Source organism: Armigeres subalbatus, chromosome 1, assembly GCF_024139115.2.
Source record: "Armigeres subalbatus isolate Guangzhou_Male chromosome 1, GZ_Asu_2, whole genome shotgun sequence".
NCBI lineage: Eukaryota > Metazoa > Arthropoda > Insecta > Diptera > Culicidae > Armigeres > Armigeres subalbatus.
In genome coordinates this window covers 249,346,956-249,366,523 of record NC_085139.1, presented here as the reverse complement: position 1 = coordinate 249,366,523, position 19,568 = coordinate 249,346,956, and the positions used below count along the sequence as shown (strand labels likewise).

At 42.7% G+C, this 19,568-nt stretch overlaps 1 protein-coding gene across 2 annotated transcripts in view; it reads right to left on the bottom strand.

Moving 5' to 3' along the window:
* Window positions 1-19,568, bottom strand: part of LOC134206528 (uncharacterized) — a 565,921-nt gene that overhangs the window by 505,141 nt on the left and 41,212 nt on the right. The window contains exon 2 of one of the 2 annotated variants that reach the window (XM_062682251.1): window positions 6,631-7,340. The gene's annotated coding sequence lies outside the window, so the exon portion shown is untranslated. Of the gene's footprint in view, window positions 1-6,630; window positions 7,439-19,568 lie in introns of those variants that run through there. The other variant, XM_062682252.1, reaches the window with a different exon arrangement.

The following is a 19,568-nucleotide window of genomic DNA, read 5'->3' as shown; positions in this document are numbered from 1 at the left end:
CTCTTTTCGCTATTCCCTCGGAAAGTCCTTTTTGAACCCATTCGAAGATTTTTTCAACAATTTCTTCGGAAATTGTTTTAGGATTTTTTTCAGAAACTATTTCATTCCTTAATAAATTTCCAAATGAAATCCTGAAAGAATATTCTATGGTTTTACCTGTGGTTTTACTAAAGGAATTTCCCAACGAGAGCCTTAATGGTTTTTGAAAAAAATGCCTATATGAGTTTCCGCAGAATTTCTTATAGGGTTTTACAAAGGAATTTCTAATCTAACGTCAACAAAAATCGTAGTTTCCTCGGAAAATCTCTTCAGGAACCCACCAAGAACTTTTTTTTGTCATATTTAACCATCTTTTAAGGAAAATATTCAATTTGGTAGGTCATCGTGCCCCAGTCTTACTCAGCGAGAGCTCATTTTCAGTTATGTTGATTAAATATTGAGATTTGTGCATACAAGAACGCGAGGTGGGGAGTAAACTGTCCATTGTTGTCATTAGTGGATTCCATCGTGAATGTCCTTCCAGGATCCAAGGGCCACAGCAGGTGCGCGAACTGCAAATTCTCTAAATATACTAGATATGCAGCCGCTCAGACATTGTCCAATTGAATATGTAAGAATAGTAGTTAGATTTTTTCTGAAATTTAGATATATTGAGAAGTATATCGACTGGACTTTATCAAAATCCTGATTTAGGAAAGCTTTTGGAAAAAAAATATTAACAAATTAGTCCTATGACTAATATGGGTTACGAATAGTGAAGCAGAATTCGTTGTTTAATTTTGATTCATCAAAATCAAAGAATAATAAAATAGTTTCAATTTAAATAACATTCCAAGGTACTTATAAGTGTCGCTGGTAATTTACTATGGAATGTGCCGTTTGATGATCGATCGAAAATTACAATTTTAATCCACTGAAGTCGATTTTTATACGAGCGATTCGTACCGTGTGAATCAAAACCGCGTGAATTCAAAAATCCGCGTTAAAATTGATTTTTTTAGCCATTGATTTTTCATCCACGCCGGTTCACGCCGCCGCCGCCGCCGCCGCCGATAAAAGCCAACGGCGCGCCGCCGTGACGCCGCCGCCGCCGGGGCAAAAGTGACCACTACGCCGCCGCCGCCGATTATATGACCGGCGCACAGGTCTACTCGGAAGCCTCCTGTTAAGAGGCTCGGAAGCCTCCTGTTAAGAGGCTCGGAAGCCTCCTGTTAAGAGGCTCGGAAGCCTCCTGTTAAGAGGCTCGGAAGCCTCCTGTTAAGAGGCTCGGAAGCCTCCTGTTAAGAGGCTCGGAAGCCTCCTGTTAAGAGGCCTGGAAGCCTCCTGTTAAGAGGCCTCAGAAGCCTCCTGTTAAGAGGCCTCGGAAGCCTCCTGTTAAGAGGCTTGGAAGCCTCCTGTTAAGAGGCTTGGAAGCCTCCTGTTAAGAGGCTTGGAAGCCTCCTGTTAAGAGGCTTGGAAGCCTCCTGTTAAGAGGCTTGGAAGCCTCCTGTTAAGAGGCTTGGAAGCCTCCTGTTAAGAGGCTTGGAAGCCTCCTGTTAAGAGGCTTGAAGCCTCCTGTTAAGAGGCCTGAAGCCTCCTGTTAAGAGGCCTCGAAGCCTCCTGTTAAGAGGCCTCAAGCCTCCTGTTAAGAGGCCTGGAAGCCTCCTGTTAAGAGGCCTGAAGCCTCCTGTTAAGAGGCCTGAAGCCTCCTGTTAAGAGGCCTGAAGCCTCCTGTTAAGAGGCTTGAAGCCTCCTGTTAAAAGGCTCAGAAGCCTCTTGTTAAGAGGCCTGAAGCCTCCTGTTAAGAGGCTCGAAGCCTCCTGTTAAAAGGCCTGGAAGCCTCCTGTTAAGAGGCCTCGAAGCCTCCTGTTAAGAGGCCTGAAGCCTCCTGTTAAGAGGCCTGAAGCCTCCTGTTAAGAGGCCTGAAGCCTCCTGTTAAGAGGCCTGAAGCCTCCTGTTAAGAGGCCTGAAGCCTCCTGTTAAGAGGCCTGAAGCCTCCTGTTAAAAGGCCTGGAAGCCTCTTGTTAAGAGGCCTGAAGCCTCCTGTTAAGAGGCCTGGAAGCCTCCTGTTAAGAGGCCTCAAGCCTCCTGTTAAGAGGCTTGGAAGCCTCCTGTTAAGAGGCCTGGAAGCCTCCTGTTAAGAGGCTTGGAAGCCTCCTGTTAAGAGGCTTGGAAGCCTCCTGTTAAGAGGCTTGGAAGCCTCCTGTTAAGAGGCTTGGAAGCCTCCTGTTAAGAGGCTTGGAAGCCTCCCATTAAGAAGCCTGGAAGCCACCTGTTAACAAGCTCTGAAGCCTCCTGTTAAGAGGCCTGAAGCCTCCTGTTAAGAGGCCTGAAGCCTCCTGTTAAGAGGCTTGGAAGCCTCCTGTTAAGAGGATCAGAAGCCTCCTGTTAAGAGGCCTGAAGCCTCCTGTTAAGAGGCCTGAAGCCTCCTGTTAAGAGGCCTGGAAGCCTCCTGTTAAGAGGCCTGAAGCCTCCTGTTAAGAGGCCTGGAAGCCTCCTGTTAAGAGGCCTGAAGCCTCCTGTTAAGAGGCCTGAAGCCTCCTGTTAAGAGGCCTGAAGCCTCCTGTTAAGAGGCCTGGAAGCCTCCTGTTAAGAGGCCTGAAGCCTCCTGTTAAGAGGCTCAGAAGCCTCCTGTTAAGAGGCCTGAAGCCTCCTGTTAAGAGGCCTGAAGCCTCCTGTTAAGAGGCCTGGAAGCCTCCTGTTAAGAGGATCAAGCCTCCTGTTAAGAGGCCTGAAGCCTCCTGTTAAGAGGCCTGGAAGCCTCCTGTTAAGAGGCCTGAAGCCTCCTGTTAAGAGGCCTGAAGCCTCCTGTTAAGAGGCCTGAAGCCTCCTGTTAAGAGGCTCTGAAGCCTCCTGTTAAGAGGCCTGAAGCCTCCTGTTAAGAGGCTCGAAGCCTCCTGTTAAGAGGCTTGGAAGCCTCCTGTTAAGAGGCTTGGAAGCCTCCTGTTAAGAGGCTTGGAAGCCTCCTGTTAAGAGGCTTGGAAGCCTCCTGTTAAGAGGCTTGGAAGCCTCCTGTTAAGAGGCTTGGAAGCCTCCTGTTAAGAGGCTTGAAGCCTCCTGTTAAGAGGCCTGAAGCCTCCTGTTAAGAGGCCTGAAGCCTCCTGTTAAGAGGCCTGAAGCCTCCTGTTAAGAGGCCTGAAGCCTCCTGTTAAGAGGCCTGAAGCCTCCTGTTAAGAGGCCTCGAAGCCTCCTGTTAAGAGGCTCGGAAGCCTCCTGTTAAGAGGCCTGAAGCCTCCTGTTAAGAGGCCTGAAGCCTCCTGTTAAGAGGCCTGAAGCCTCCTGTTAAGAGGCCTGAAGCCTCCTGTTAAGAGGCCTGAAGCCTCCTGTTAAGAGGCCTCAAGCCTCCTGTTAAGAGGCCCTGAAGCCTCCTGTTAAGAGGCCTGAAGCCTCCTGTTAAGAGGCCTCGAAGCCTCCTGTTAAGAGGCCTGAAGCCTCCTGTTAAGAGGCCTCGGAAGCCTCCTGTTAAGAGGCCTGAAGCCTCCTGTTAAGAGGCCTGAAGCCTCCTGTTAAGAGGCCTGAAGCCTCCTGTTAAGAGGCCTGGAAGCCTCCTGTTAAGAGGCCTGAAGCCTCCTGTTAAGAGGCCTGAAGCCTCCTGTTAAGAGGCCTGAAGCCTCCTGTTAAGAGGCCTGAAGCCTCCTGTTAAGAGGCCTGAAGCCTCCTGTTAAGAGGCCTGAAGCCTCCTGTTAAGAGGCTCTGAAGCCTCCTGTTAAGAGGCCTGAAGCCTCCTGTTAAGAGGCCTGGAAGCCTCCTGTTAAGAGGCCTGAAGCCTCCTGTTAAGAGGCCTGAAGCCTCCTGTTAAGAGGCTCGAAGCCTCCTGTTAAGAGGCCTCGAAGCCTCCTGTTAAGAGGCTTGGAAGCCTCCTGTTAAGAGGCCTGAAGCCTCCTGTTAAGAGGCTTGGAAGCCTCCTGTTAAGAGGCCTGGAAGCCTCCTGTTAAGAGGCTTGGAAGCCTCCTGTTAAGAGGCTTGGAAGCCTCCTGTTAAGAGGCTTGGAAGCCTCCTGTTAAGAGACCTGGAAGCCTCCTGTTAAGAGGCTTGGAAGCCTCCTGTTAAGAGGCTTGGAAGCCTCCTGTTAAGAGACTCGGAAGCCTCCTGTTAAGAGACTTGGAAGCCTCCTGTTAAGAGGCTTGGAAGCCTCCTGTTAAAAGGCTAGGAAGCCATCTGTAAAGAGGCTCGGAAGGCACTTGTTAAGAGGCTTGGAACCCTTCTGAAGAGTTCGCTCAAGAGACTCGGAAGCCTTCTTTCGAAAGTTTCGAAAGCCTACTCTCAATAGGCTTGGAAGCCTCCTTTCAAGAGAATCGGAAGCCTCTTTTTGAAAAGCTCGAAAGCTTACTCTCGATAGGCTTGGAAGCTTTACTTAAAGTGGCTCGGAAGCCTTCTTTCAAGAGGCTTGCAATCTTTTCAAAAAGCTCAACTCGAAACCCTCCTTTTGAAAGACTTGAAATCTTCAAAACGCTCAAAACCCTCCATTCCAAAGGTTCGGATTCCTTTTTTCAAGAGGCTCGGAAACCTTCTTCCTTCAGAAGCCTCCTTTCGAAATGGTCAAAAGGCTTGGAAGCATTATTTTAAGAGACTCGGCAGCATCCTTTCACAATGCTTGAAAGCCTTTTTATAAGAGGCTCAGAATCCTTTCAAAAGGCTCGAAAGCCTGATATCAAGAGGCACGGAAACCTTCTTTCAAAAAGCACTGAAGCCTTCTTCCAAGTGAATCGAATGCCACATTTCAAGAGGCTCGGAAGCATGCGCTCAAAGCTCGGAAGCATCCTTTTAAAAGACCTGCAAGCCTCCTTTGAAGAGACTCGCAACCGGAGATCCGGTATTGGTACACGCAAAAAAATGTTGCGGTCGAAACTACCATTCCGAGGGTTAATTTAAGAATACGCACCGACGATTTTCAGCAGACAACAAACCCGTTTGATTTTACCATGCGCGCAGTAATAATCAACTGTGGTCCTGGTGGAATGTTGTTGCATGAACTGAATCAGTGGTGAATTTGTCCGAATGCGTGGTTAATTTAACTGAAAATTTGTGGTTGTTTTAAAAACATGGCGTAGTCTACAAAATAGTAACCGTTACCATGGAATTTTTCTCAGTGTAGCTGTTGCCTGATAGAAGGACCGATTAGAACCGGTTGATGAAGAAATAGATGAGATTAAAACTAGTGCCACAACGGCAGTGGCTGGGTAGATTGTCAGCTTCGTCTAATATTACTGACATAACGAGAGTTAAAATATGATCTGCCTAAAAGAAGAAACAAAGTAACAGACGGTAAGATTTACCGCCCTGATTAAAGAGCCCGGGAAGACAAAGTTTTGTCGTGGTTCATCTATGATTCGTGATCTGTAAATCCTATCTACAGGGGTTAGACAAAAAGTTTGAAATAGGCAAAATTGAGTCGAAATTTGAATCAGCATAACTTTGGTTGAATAATCCGATTTTGATGAAAATGAGTAGCAGATGAAAAAACGCATTTCAACATATCCTCGGAAAACCCGGAACATCTCCGGTGTCCGATGACCGATGTGAGATTTTGAATAAGGACAGAATACTAGAAGAGTTTCCGCGTTCAATGGTCCCAGTTTTATACAAATCGGATTATTCTAAACAAAGAGTTTTTTGCCTATTTCAACCTTTTTTAACCCCTGTATGCCGTCCAGATTTCATGCATTCCATGTAGAAAAGTGAAAAGGATTCTGATGCAAAAGAAAGATTTATTAAAGATAACAGCTAAAAGAAATCAGAAAATAAATGAAGAAGAAATCAGAAGTAGTAAGAATAATTGTGAGTTACGAGTATGCGCAGTGACTATTACATTAGTTGATTTAATCACTGAAACTCGTTTTAAAACACTGAAACTCGTCTAGGTCAAGTGTGTTACAAGGGTATGAAGCTTCTATTGTAATGAGAATTCTACTTGAACGACATTCATCAATGTTCTCCTTGGACCTATTTGGCCAGATAGTGAGGAATGCCATATGTATGCGCAATCATGCTTAATTTAGACTGTGTAAGCTTAAGCTTTACAGGAATTGTCGTTTCGCGCAATTAAACAAAAGTAAAATGAATAGCCAGTGGCATATTACTCAGTCGATAAAAATACATATGAGTTGCAAACTGCATGCAAGCTCGTAAACCCTGCCAAACCAATTTCGGTAGCCATAAAACCAGTTCATTATCCCGACACTATGACCAACAGGCACTCAGCGACTGCCAGGTCGTAAATCGCTAAGTAGAAGCAAACAATTCGCTACACCACTTTCGACACCTCTGATTAGCCAAGGTCACGCACAGTTAGCGCAATAGAATTCCACCTTGCCTGTTCAAACGAGACGTGTGCGCCTATGTCGAAACGCGTATCACTTTTATGGCCCATGGATGAACGGACGCCGGACGGATAGCAAGGCTGTTGTGGACTTTTCTACTCTGTACAAAGTGCGAATTTCGCCGCCAGCCAGCATTATCAAATGAACACAAAATTACAGGGAAAAATACCTACGCCTTGGCTTGGGCGATTGACGATTACTCAACCGGAGTAGCGGTAACCGATACCCGACTAATTGGCGCGCGAGCATGCGTAATCGATACCCAATCAGTCACGCACATGTTGTTCAACATAAAGCCCCAATCGCCACCAGCAGCCAGCAGTCTACTCACCGTTCGTTCTAATGTCCTTCCGGCTCCTCCCTTTGGTTGTTGTAACGACGACGGGGCGAACGTTCACTCTCGTAACTAACGTAGCTCAGGTTTGATAACACAATTCATCAATAATAATTCACAAACCAGCTGAGAGATCCCGTTCGAGGAAGGGGTTCGTCACTTCACTTTCGTTGGAATTTTGCGTTCGCAAAATTACACTGAAACTTAATTCACACTTTATTTTGGAATGAGGATTTCTTCGGAATCGATTATATTCTTCTTTGATAGATTTCTTCGTGACTTCTTCTTGGTTTTACCGTTTTCACTCGCGACGCGTTTAGACACTTCTTCCCGACAACGCCCGAAACTTGCCACCACGCACGCGCGACCAATGACACTTTCGTTTCGTAGTTCAGGAGATCACTTCGCAAACGCGTGCACCAGTTGCTGTTCGCTGTTTCGATTCTCGATCAAAACTAGATTTTTTCCGCTGGCACTTAATCCGATCGCCGTTGAATGGTATCCGTAGCTGCGAATACTGAATTCACCTCCGCACTTTCGCACGCTCAATGTGATTGATTCCGGTGTCGATCCTTGTTTGTCGAAAACGCAAAACACCCACACCTGTGGTTGTGCGCGAGCTCCAGTCGGTGATTGACCGCCCGATCTCCTTGATCCAACCTCCTCCAGTCACGCACGGACGCACGCCGACGTGTATCCACTTGGGCCTGAAATTGTAATCAAAACAAAACGAAAGCACTTCAGCGCGATGTCGATCCGAGGCGCAGAACGCGCGTATTTTCTGTAAATTCTGATTCCGATTTGGACGCGATCAGGCAATCAACTGATCAGCGTCAAAAAAAGTGGTCGCATTGTATAATGATCGACGTTGTCGTCGTCGTTTCGTTGCTGATCGTGTGTTGCAAAATATGGGAACTGGACCTTCCGGACGACGCGCGGGCTGCTCTTTGCGTTGTCAAATCGTCATACATAGGTGCGCGTTGCGCGCGCGCGGATGACTTGACTCTGCGTAGAAACCCCTTCAGCGGCTGTGCACAGTTACGCGATTTCCGTTAGAAGCCGGATGAAACCAAAAACTGCGATAAAATGATATCGTTCTAAATCCAATACTTTCATTGGAGAATTTCAACTTTCATGACGGATGGGTCATATATGCCCAGCGTTTTAGATAGGCTGTGTAAAATCACAGAAGAGAGATAGGTCACCACTTTCTTCAGCGAAACAAAAAACCATAACAGAGACTAGTAAATGTGTTGAGTGAAACCCTATCGGCACAATGGACCTGCTGGGATGTTTATCAATGCATGTGTACATCGTTCAGGACTTGATTGGTCGGGTAGATCACATCTTTTCAATTCTCGGACGTTTTGGAGAACCTAAAAGGTCTGCAGTAGCTAGTAAACATAATGAGTGAAACTCTTCCGGTTCAATGGACGTTTTGGAGAACCAAAAAGGCCTGTTGTAGCTTATAAAAGTAATAAGTGAAATCTTGTGGCCTCTATGGACCTTCTGGGATGTTCAGCGATGCACGAATACATCGTTCAGGGCTTAGTTGATCGGGTAGATCGTATGCCAAGTAACACCAAAAACATCATTATTAACCTTCCTAATGCATTAGAAAAAAGTTACACATTGTGCATTGGGGTCCATTTGGACCCAAGATTTCATCACGATCACAAAAACTCAAATTTCAACCGATTTTCGATCTTTAGGCACCAAACGAAAGCTGTAGGTTCCAATAACAAGCCCAAGGGGAGATTCATCCAAATTGACCACTGTAGTCTCCGGGGAACCTGTGCTAAAGGGGTACTGTTTGAGCTTCTCAATTTGGCACCAAATTTTCGAGTTGCGTGTTATGAAACATAAAATTGCTTGCAAATATGTGCTCTGATGATTCCACCTGTATTCGCTATCTTCTATACGCCATTTCAGGCCAATTTTATCCCTCGAGCGGTTATCGGAAAGCTCTTTGGAAAATCCAGTGGCCAATTCTAAGAGCTAATCACAGAGCTTCGCGATTATTTCGTAATCATTCATTTTGGCAAATTGTGGGTGCAATAAAAAGTTAAATCCTTCTGTGTCCTCCAAATGACCAAGAAACGGTCCTCCGGAAAATCAGGAACATCCGTTAAATGGTCAATTCTAAAAGTTCATCCTAGAGCTTCGCAATTTTATTAAAAACCTTCATTCTGGAAAATTGTGGGTGCAATCAATAGTAAATGTCTTCTGTGACCTCCAAATGTCCCACAAACGGTCCAAGATCCGAAACATCCGTAAAAATGATCAATTCCAAAAGGTAATCCACGAGATTCGCATTATTTCGTAATCATCCATCCTGACGAATAATGGATGCTATCAGTAGTGAAAGTCTTCAGTGATCCAAAAACTCCCGAAACGGTCATCCGAAAGATCCGGACCATACGTAAAAGTGGTCAATTTCAAAAATACATCTCAGAGCTTTTCTCAATTGATTCATAACCGAATTTCCTGTGCAATCAATCGAGTAAGTCTTCTGCGACCCGCAAATGCTCCCGATAGGGGCCGATACCACAAAATCATCCCAAAGCATTGCTATTTTATTCGTAACCATCCATACGGGCAAATTGTGTACGCAATAAATTGTTTCAGTCTTCTGAGATGACCACAAACGGCCCTCCGGGAAATCCGAAACATTCGTAAAAGTGGCCAATTCAAAAGTTCATCTCAAAGCAAATTTCGAAACTGTTTATATCATCGAATGAATAATGCAATCAATAGTGAAAGTCTATTGTGTCCCGAGAAAGAAACCCGAAACATCCGTAAAATAGGTTCCGGTTCTCCGGGAAATTTGGGACATCCGCTAAAATTATGAATTCCAGAAGTTTATCCCACAGCTCCATATTTTATTTCGAAAACATCCATAGCGGAGAAGTGATTGTGAAATCAATAGGCGAAGGTGGGGAGACTTGATCCCCGGGCAGACTTGATCACCCCTGTTTTAGCGAGAACTAAAGTAGTTTTCTTTTAGCGTATTTTTAAGTATATATCCTCTATAGACAAATGACCTTTATGTGGTGAGTTGTTTTCTGGATTGACAAACCCTATCCATTCTGCAGGCCGGTTTATGTGTTTTGACTTTCCAAAGAATTTTTTATTGGCCACGCAAAGTTTGAAGAACTTTTCATAACAATGACGTAATGCTTTCGCTTTTTTCACAGCACAAAGCCAAAAATATACTTAATGATCTGTACTGATGAAAATGTCAACATTTCATAATAATTTTAGGATATTTGGATTTGAAATTATGCTGCCTCAATATAAGGACACTTGATCCCACGTTAGTTTATTTATTTTATTTCGTCAACCAACGTAGACTAGTACATATACATATACATGTTTGTTTTTGTAATGCTATAGTATGATTAAATAATATTTTTTTTTTTTTTGTAAAGTGATGTATAATTTTGATTTTGAATTTATATTGCTGAATTTGTAATGTTTGTTCTTTGAAAATATTGTCTAATGTTATGCCGAGACATTGTTAAGTCAATAGCTTCGCAGTGTTGATTGTAAACAGCAATCATTCTGTTGAGAGGCCCAAATTTGGCGTAATTTGTTCGGCAGTGGTTGGATAAAAATAATGTTCTATGTCCATGTAGCCGAGAAGGTATGTAAAAATTAAATTTCGATAATTCTTAGAGAGTCTGTGTAGAAATCACGTTTGTTTATTTATTTTTGGTTGTGATACCAGTGAAAATGGTCAATTCCAAAAGTTCATCCCACAGCTTTGCAAATTTTTGCTTTCATTCATATTGGTGAATTATGTACGCAATCAATAGCAAAAATCCTCCGTGATATGCAATGACAATAATAAAAGTCGAAACAAGTGCGAGACACTGAAGACGATCTTACTGTTAAGGTCGAAATACGTATCTGTAAAATCACATAAAGGAATGAAATCAATTGGTGGAATCAAATGGAATTGTACAAACTCGTATGATGACAAGTAATGACATTCCACTGATATATCAAAATAATTTTCTTATCAATAATAAAAATTCATCCATAGTTCCGTAAAAGAGGCCAAATCCAACAGTTAGCGTAACAGATAATCATTAGCCAGCGACGGCAGCGTGGCGGCGTGGAACGCCTCCTTGAATTCCTCCGAAGTTTCTGCAGAAGCTCCTCTGTAAGTTATTCAAGAACTTCCTCTGGAAGTTCGTTCAGAAGTTCCTTCGGTAATCCCTTCGGAAGCTCATCAAGTAATCCCTGGGAAAGTTCCTAGAGGCAAATTGGCCACATTCACGGATGTTCCGGATCTTCCGGAGTACCATTACCGTACAGTACCGAAAACTTTTTTTATTGATTGCAAACACAATTCGCCAGGATAGGTGGTTTCAAAAAAATCGCAATGTTCTGAAATATTCTTTTGGAATTGATCACTTTTATGAATGAACTGGATCTTCCGGAGGACCGTTTCTTAAGCACTTGGAGGTCCTAGAAAACTTTCCTATTAATTTGCCAGAATGAAAGGTAACGAAAAAAATCACCGTGCTGAAGTTTTGGATTTGTCCACTTTTACGGATGTTCCAGATCTGTGTTGATTCTCTCACTCTCAACTCAACTCTTCTTTCTTATCAGCTCTTAGCAGCATTCGATCGGAAAGCCGATCGATATCAATCTTCGTCCCTATAATTCCATTTGATTATATATATTACCTGCTGTAGAATTAGAGAGTCAGTCGCAAATAAAAATACGAACGCATCGTACTGTAATATCGTTGCGTAGTTGCGTATATTCAGTAGAGCAATAAATCTCGTCGTCTATCGATTCCAACAAAATCGCAGCACAATCAATCTAAATTCGAAATTGCTACATAAAGTATGGTCCTTTGAACCGGGTTGTTTGCTGTTGGATATTGTGTTCGCGATTTTGGCTACGTCGGTTCGGATTGGATAAGTGGAATTAAGTGATAAGAACTGTGATGAAAACTAAATCTCAAGCATATGCGAATTCGTTCCGCGTACAGTGTAGTTATTGCGAAACCATAGCTGTTGGTGCTAACGGTCGCTGATAGCGTGCAACCATCGGAGCCATCTCTCGATTGTGAAGCTGGTCCATTGCTGCATTGTTTCCGATCACCTTTGTCGGTGGCGTTCTACAGCAACATTGAGCAGGCGTGGCTTGGGCATTACCGCGTGGGTTGGCTTGGGTACATCATCGACGATTGTAAGTACTGCATGCTGTATGTAATCCGTTCGCGAGGAAATAATTACTTTTGAAAGATTTCCCGTATCGCTGAAGTTTTCGACAATTTTGCATGATCTGATTGGATACAAATCACGGAATTTTGGCATTTTGGGTGGAGCTTGGCAAAAACCTGCATACACACATCGTCTGCGACTGTTTTAGTGCGCGCTATGGCCCCGAATTCAAGGAGGTTGGCAAAGGGAGAACGTTTCTGTCGGGATTCTTTGCGGAATCTGACTCATCTGGTTGACGAGTACCAAGATGAAAGGGACAGTGTCATGCTCGAGGGGTGGAAAGAGCGTCACGAGGAGATTTTGACGTAGGGCTTACGTCTCTCTTACTATACCGGGTGTCATTTCAAAATATTCAAATCGAGCGCTTTACGCTGTGTTGAAAGATCTTAAACGTTAATAACGTTCGTCTCAGTGGACGAATTTCTGCGGTAAGCCCCTCAATCGACAGATTTCAAGTATGCCTTTCATGTCCATGCTTGATAAGACCCAAAAAACTTGTTTCAATAAGCATGAAACTGTTTTCAATGAAAAACATTGAGATCAAGGGAACCTATAAATATGGGTACCGCATAATTCTTGCATCATTCCATTACCACGTTCTGATTGGTGCAGACACCAGCGAATGAGCAGCCGCTGGGTCTGCCGAGAAGTCATAAAATAGCGCAACGCGATTTTTTCCTTTCATTCTGACCGGGACAAGCGAAGCAACCGCATCATCGATTGAACAGCACTCACACCTTTTAGTAGGGAATGAAGTCATCGAAGCCACCATCATCAGCCGAAACCTAGCCAGTACAGCAGCAGTTCACCCTACAGACCCGACAAAGCAGCAATGCTGAGCAGATACCGGCAGCAGCAGCAGAGTCGAGCCGAGACCGGCCGGCATCGGTGATGAGCCGAGACAGGCTGAAGAAAAGCCACATGATGCAGCATGTATGTCCAAAAAACAAACGGTTCTTCAGAGAGCTAATGATAGAGATCAATATCGAAGCTTTCAATTCCTTTCGGGATAGAAATTGCAGGGTTGTTACGGAGATCCTGAACGTGAACGTCTTTTTTCGAGTTCGTTTTTATAATATTACTGATTTTAAGTATATGTTTTAACTTCAACGTTACACATGTTTGTACAAAATTGAAAAAGCAGTTGATATAACAACTCATCTAGATGGTCCTTCTTGGAATTTCTGAAGAAGTCGCTCCAAAATTGTCTGCGGGTGTTTCTCCGAGAACATCTGTGGAAATTTCTCCATTCTTGCAAAAGGTTCCCCGGAAATTTATGCGGAATTTCATTTTTTCATATTTTTTTGTGAATTCCTCAAAAACAACATGCAGGAAATTTTCGGAAACTGTATGTGGACACCCCTAATTAATTCCTACAGAAATCGCTTGGGAAATTCTAACAGAAATTGGTTGGTGACTTCCTGCTGAAAAACTTCCGAAAAATCTGTTGTTAAATTTTCAGGATTTTTCACAGAAATTCTTGTGATCATAGCTAAATAAACTTCGAAGGAAATCGCAACGTGAATTCTTGCGGGAATAACAGCTCAAACATTAATAAACTATCAATCGATTTTTCATCAAATGTTGGATTTTTTGGCATTGATAAAAAAAATATGTAGAAAAACATTGTTTGATACTGACCGCACACAAAGCGAACGTGACTGAATGATCGTCCCATGTTATGAATTCTAAATCTTATCACCCGAAATCCCATGTCCGGGTGTTTCCTTCCTTCTACTGCTAACAATGTTGTCTCAGAAAAGAACACCATACTTCCCCCCTGAACTGCAATTCTAAGCTCGCTTGCCCGGCTTATTGGCCTGTATCAAGCAAAAAGTCCCGTTAAGAAATAGACGCCAGCAGCGAGCAACAAGCGTAAAAAAGAAGAAGCCCTTCTCGAACGCGTTGATGATGATGACGCTTTGGCTGACAAAGAAGCGGGATATAAGACACTAGCTGATTGGCTCACCAATTGGGAAGCAGAGAAGATTCAAAATTAAGTAGTATAAAAGAAAAGTGCATTCGCTCGCAGAGCATTCAATCTTTTTTATCCCATCACTAGAAATTCGCAGTTATTTGAAAAGATCGTTTTCTTACTTTTTGCACTTAGCCGAAGCAAACAGCCTTTTTCAAGGCTCTAAGAGTTAAAAATAATGTTCTCCTTCAGTCGCTATCGCACGGATTAGGAGGCCCTACATCCTCCTGTAGGATCGAATCATCTGCATTAACTAGTAGCCGCCAGTCTACTGTATGTATATATATAGATATCCCAGTCAACTGGCAACCCAGCCAATCGGAAGAGAACCATCACCACAATCAGCGAGACAGAACGTGTGTGACTATCAAACGTGTCGGACGTGATCCGCGTTCGTCAGTAGCGAGTCGGTGAAATATTGTATGTGACGATCGGAGTAAATATAATTAGTTAATATAGTGAAAGTGTTTGTGGTTCTTTTACTAAATTGAGAGAATATCCCCCAGGATCTAACAACCTGGCGACGAGGGTGGGATTGGGTCACTATGAAGCCACGTGTCGAAAACGGAAAGCCGAAAGGTTTACATCAAAGCCCAAAAAGGTGTTTAACGTGGAAAACAAAGACGGCAACACCAATTCGGTGGTCGAAAAGCCTGAGAGTACTCCTGTTGAAGAGGAGAAAGTTTATTATGCTTTCTATGGAGGGAATGAAACCAATCTATTGCCTGGAATTGTCGGTGGTGTTTCTATCGATCTATTGGTTGATTCCGGTGCAGACGTAAATCTGATTACGCTGGATACCTGGGAAACAATGAAACAAAAGAAAGCCTACATCATCAAGTCTGTAAAGGGATGTTCTAAAGTATTGAAAGGATACGGGAGCAACAAACCATTGTCGGTGATAGGATCATTTGTCGCGGAAATAACCATAGGATCAAAAACAGTGACCGATGAGTTTTATGTGGTTAAGGGCGGACAGAAGGACTTGCTGGGAGATTCAACTGCAAAACGGCTTGGAGTTCTGAAAATTGGTCTGGATGTAAACGTTGTTGATTCTCCGGTTAAACCATTTACCAAAATTACTGAAGTACAGGCCCATATTCGTATCAATCCGCAGTACAAGCCAATCTTTCAGCCTTTGCGTCGTGTTCCCATTCCCATGGAGGAGGCGGTTAGCAAGAAGCTAGATCAGCTCCTGGCACGCGATATCATAGAAATGAAAAAAGGTCCAGCAACTTGGGTATCGCCATTGGTTATCGTTGGAAAGGCGTCCGGCGAACCCCGTGTCTGCTTGGATTTAAGAAGAGTAAACGAGGCCGTGATGCGTGAACGTTTTCCCATGCCTGCGGTAGAAGAATACTTGGCACGGATTGGTAAAGGTAAAGTTTGGAGCAAGTTGGATATACGGGAAGCATTTCACCAGGTGGAACTAGCTGAGGAGTCGAGGACGTTACCACGTTCATTACCAGCCGGGGTCTCTTTCGCTTCAAGCGACTGCCGTTTGATTGGTCACGGCACCTGAAATTTTCCAACGCGTGATGGAAGAAATGTTGTCAGGATGTGATGGTTGCTACTGGTACTTAGACGACGTGATAATCGAAGGGGAGACGCAGGAATGTCATGATATTAATCTGAAGAAGGTAGAGTAAATTGATTGAATTTAACGTTTACATTTTGAATTTAAATGAGAATGAAAATAAATAAATAAATGAACAAAATATCATTGTTTAATTTTGTTTCAAATAGGTACTGAATAGACTGAAAGAGCGACAGGTAGAATTGAACTGGGAGAAATGTAAATTCAATGTCACAGAATTGGATTTTTTGGGCCATCACATTTCACAAAACGGCATAAGTCCTACTCAAGCTAAAATTGATTCGGTGTTATCATTTCGGAAGCCAACTACAGAAGCTGAAGTTAGAAGTTTTCTGGGCTTAGCAAACTACATGAACAAGTATATCCCAAATCTGGCTACCATGGCAGAACCGCTAAGGAAGCTAATACAGAAGAATGTATCATTTGAACGGGGGCAAACACAAAATGAATCATTTGAAACGATCAAAAATGCACTAGCCGCAGCTCGGAAGCTAGGTTTCTTCAATCCTAAAGACCACACAGCTGTGATGGCAGATGCAAGTCCGTCGGGATTGGGCGCTGTCTTGACCCAAACAAATTCGTTAGGAGAATCACGAATTATTTGCAATGCATCGAAATCACTGACAGACACGGAACGAAGATATTGCCAGACAGAAAAGGAGGCCTTAGCTCTGGTATGGAGTGTAGAGCGTTTCCGGATGTATTTGTATGGCAGAGAGTTTGATCTAATCACGGATTGCAAAGCCTTGGAATTTTGTTTACTCCACGATCAAAACCTTGCGCGCGTATTGAGAGGTGGGTACTAAGACTCCAAGCTTTTGATTATCATATTGTGCACATACCAGGTTATCAAAACGTAGCAGATGCACTGTCTCGGTTAGGATCTTTAAAGCCCATCCCTTTCGATGCGGATGAGGAATTATGTATCCGGGAAGTAGCTGAAACTGCAGCGGCGTCTTTTGCACTCAAATGGGAAAGAATCGAAGAAGAAAGTAGAAAGGATCGAGAAATCATGGAGTTGATTCAAATGATACAAAATGATGATCAAGATAGTTTGCCCTTATCATACAAAGTAATTTCCAATGAGCTTTGTATTGTCGGTGATGTACTTCTTCGAGTGGACAGGGTAATAATTCCGAAAATTCTGCGAGAACATGTTTTAAGATTGGCACACGAGGGGCACCCTGGTATGCGAATGATGAAGAGTCACTTAAGAACCAATGTATGGTGGCCTCAGATGGATCAACAGGTAGAAATGTTCGTTAGACAATGTAAAGGCTGTGCTTTGGTTGCTGCTCCAAACCCACCAGAACCAGTAATTAGAAAAGAGCTTCCTGTGCAGCCTTGGCTTGACGTTGCCGCTGATTTTCTTGGACCCTTGCCAAAAGGACAATATTTACTGGTCGTAATAGACTACTACTCATTCTGTGTGGTGATGGTGGACATCATAGTTTGTTTGCCTCTGTGCGGAAAGAAAAGTTAATTTTTACGTGTGAAAGTGAACTTGTGCCGCGGGAAAAATATTTCTATCGTGTGCCCTTTTCGTGATTATAACAGGATAAGTAGGAGGCATTAAGCCTCCGTGCCAAATTTTCATTTAATTTAACATTTATTACTCAACACAGCATCCCGTGAAGCCATAGTTCTACCTATAGCTTCGCGCGGCAAGCTGTTGTTGTTCATTTGCTTGCCCCATTTCTTTTATTCTCTGTGGATAGTGTAGTGTGTTGTTGCATGTTTGAGTCCACTGCTGTGTAGAGGATGGAGTGCGAAAAGTGTAAAGTGGGGATCGCAATCAACGATTTCCCACTGTGTTGTTTTCAATGTGGGAAATATTTTCATGCCCGCTGCTCTCCTATTGAAGCGAAGGCAGCGGCTAGATTGATTACGGAGAATGCAAATGTTTTTTCAAGTGTTGTGGCTGTCTATCTAGTCGATCTTGCGACGGACAGAATGTACAGGTTCCGAATACCATTCGTTTCGATGAAGAGATGAAGAAACTTTCTTCTCTTTCTGATTCGATCGGTGATATTCGGAATCACATTACTGCCCAAATAGACAGCGCGTTGTTAATCGGTATTGAGAAATTGCAGAAAATGTATCTGAGGTTTTGAACGAGGCTGTTAATGGTCTCAAAGATTCGATCAGCAAAGAAATGGAAAATATGAAATGTTCATTTTTTCAATTTAACCCGAGTAGAAATGTAGCTGTAATGAATGAAATGCAAGGTACATCGCGAAGGGCTACAGGGCCTAATTTGACTCCCAAAACGAAAAAGCGTAAGGTACAAGATGTTGACGACACATCTGATATTGCAATGCCAGAAAATGTTAGTTTCGCGGATATTGTTAAAAGTAATGTTGGGAAAAATAACGTCAAAGTAATGAAAAAAGTCACTGCGCCTAAGGAAGTAAAGGTCCCTCGTAAGGCTCGTCCGGTCATTGTGATTAAACCGAAAGAGTCCAACCAGAGTAGCGATGATACTCGTAAATTTTTGAATAGTAAACTGGATCCGAAAACACACAGGATCAGTAACTTTAGAAACGGGAAAAACGGCTCTATTATTGCTGAGTGTGCAACAGGATTTAATGTTGATGTTGTGAAAAATGGCATTCAAAGCAATCTGGGTGAAAACTATGATGCTGTTGTTCCCTCATCGGTGCCAAGACTAAAAGTGATGGGAATGTGCGATAAGTTTTCTTCCGATGAATTCATTCAGATTTTGAAAGATCAGAATGAAGACATCGCAATAAATGATGTTAAAGTAATAAGAATGTATGAAAATCCACGTTTTAAGTATAACAAGAACAATGTTGTTATTGAAGTCGATAAAGAGACTTATAGTTGTTTGTTGACCGCGAGAAAAGTTAACATAAGGTTTGATCGGTGCCTTGTTGTTCCCGAAATTAGTGTTTTGAGATGTTTTCAATGTGGAGAATTTGGGCACATGAGTACGGATTGCAAAAACAGCATTGCGTGCTCAAAGTGCAGCGATCGTCACAAGACATCCGAATGCACGTCAACTGTATTGAAATGTGTCAATTGTATAAAAATGAATTCCGAACGTAAAATGAAATTGGACGTGAGCCACAGTGCCTTCAGTACTGAGTGTAGTGTTTATAAGCGATTAGTTGAACGGAAAAAGAGCAGCTTACGTTTCAATGAATAGCAACCAAGTTCTAGTAGAAATGTGAGCAGATTCGATATTTTGTATTTGAATATTGCGGGTTTGTCTACAAACTACGTTGCATTACGTAAGATTGTAGAAGATAAACGTCCATTTTTAGTGTTTTTATCTGAAACTCATATAGTCGACATTGAAGCATTTGATCAGTATAGCATTCCGGGTTATAGTGTAGCTGCTTGTTTATCACATTCTAGACACACTGGCGGTGTTGCTATTTATGTCAAAGAATCAGTTCAGTTCAAGCTTCAATTAAACGAAGTTTGTGATGGAAACTGGTTCTTAGGCATTGCAGTTGTACGTGGCATGAAGATGGGTAATTATGGTGTTTTATATCACTCTCCCAGTGCAAGTGACCAGCGTTTTATTGAAATTTTGGAAAACTGGTTTGAGTCATTTATAGATCCTAGTAAATTAAAATGTAATTGCTGGTGATTTTAATATCAATTGGTGTGACGATTCCAATTCGAATCATTTGAAACATTTAGCGGATTTTTTAATTTGAAACAAAAAGTAAATTCTTATACGCGTATTTCCCAGCACAGTAGAACTTTGATTGATCATGTGTATACAAATTTTGATTCTGTAACTAGCGAAACGAGTGATGATTTAAAAGTAACTGATCATGAAACGCTAGTCATTAACGTTACCGACAATAATAGTAATGATAGTAATTTAATTAAAATGAAGTGCTGGAGAAAATATTCTAAACAAGCAATTTCGGGTCTTGTCGAAAGAAACGTGGATTTTCAAGAAAATTCCGGTAATATAGATGAAAGATCAGCTGTTCTTACAAACGTTTTGAAATCCTGTACCAATCAATTAGTAGAACAGAAGTTAGTAACTTTGCATAATTCTAACAGCTGGTATAATTTAGATCTTTTGAGCCTGAAACGTAAAAGAGATAAATTGTATAAAAAGTTTCGTAGAACTAAT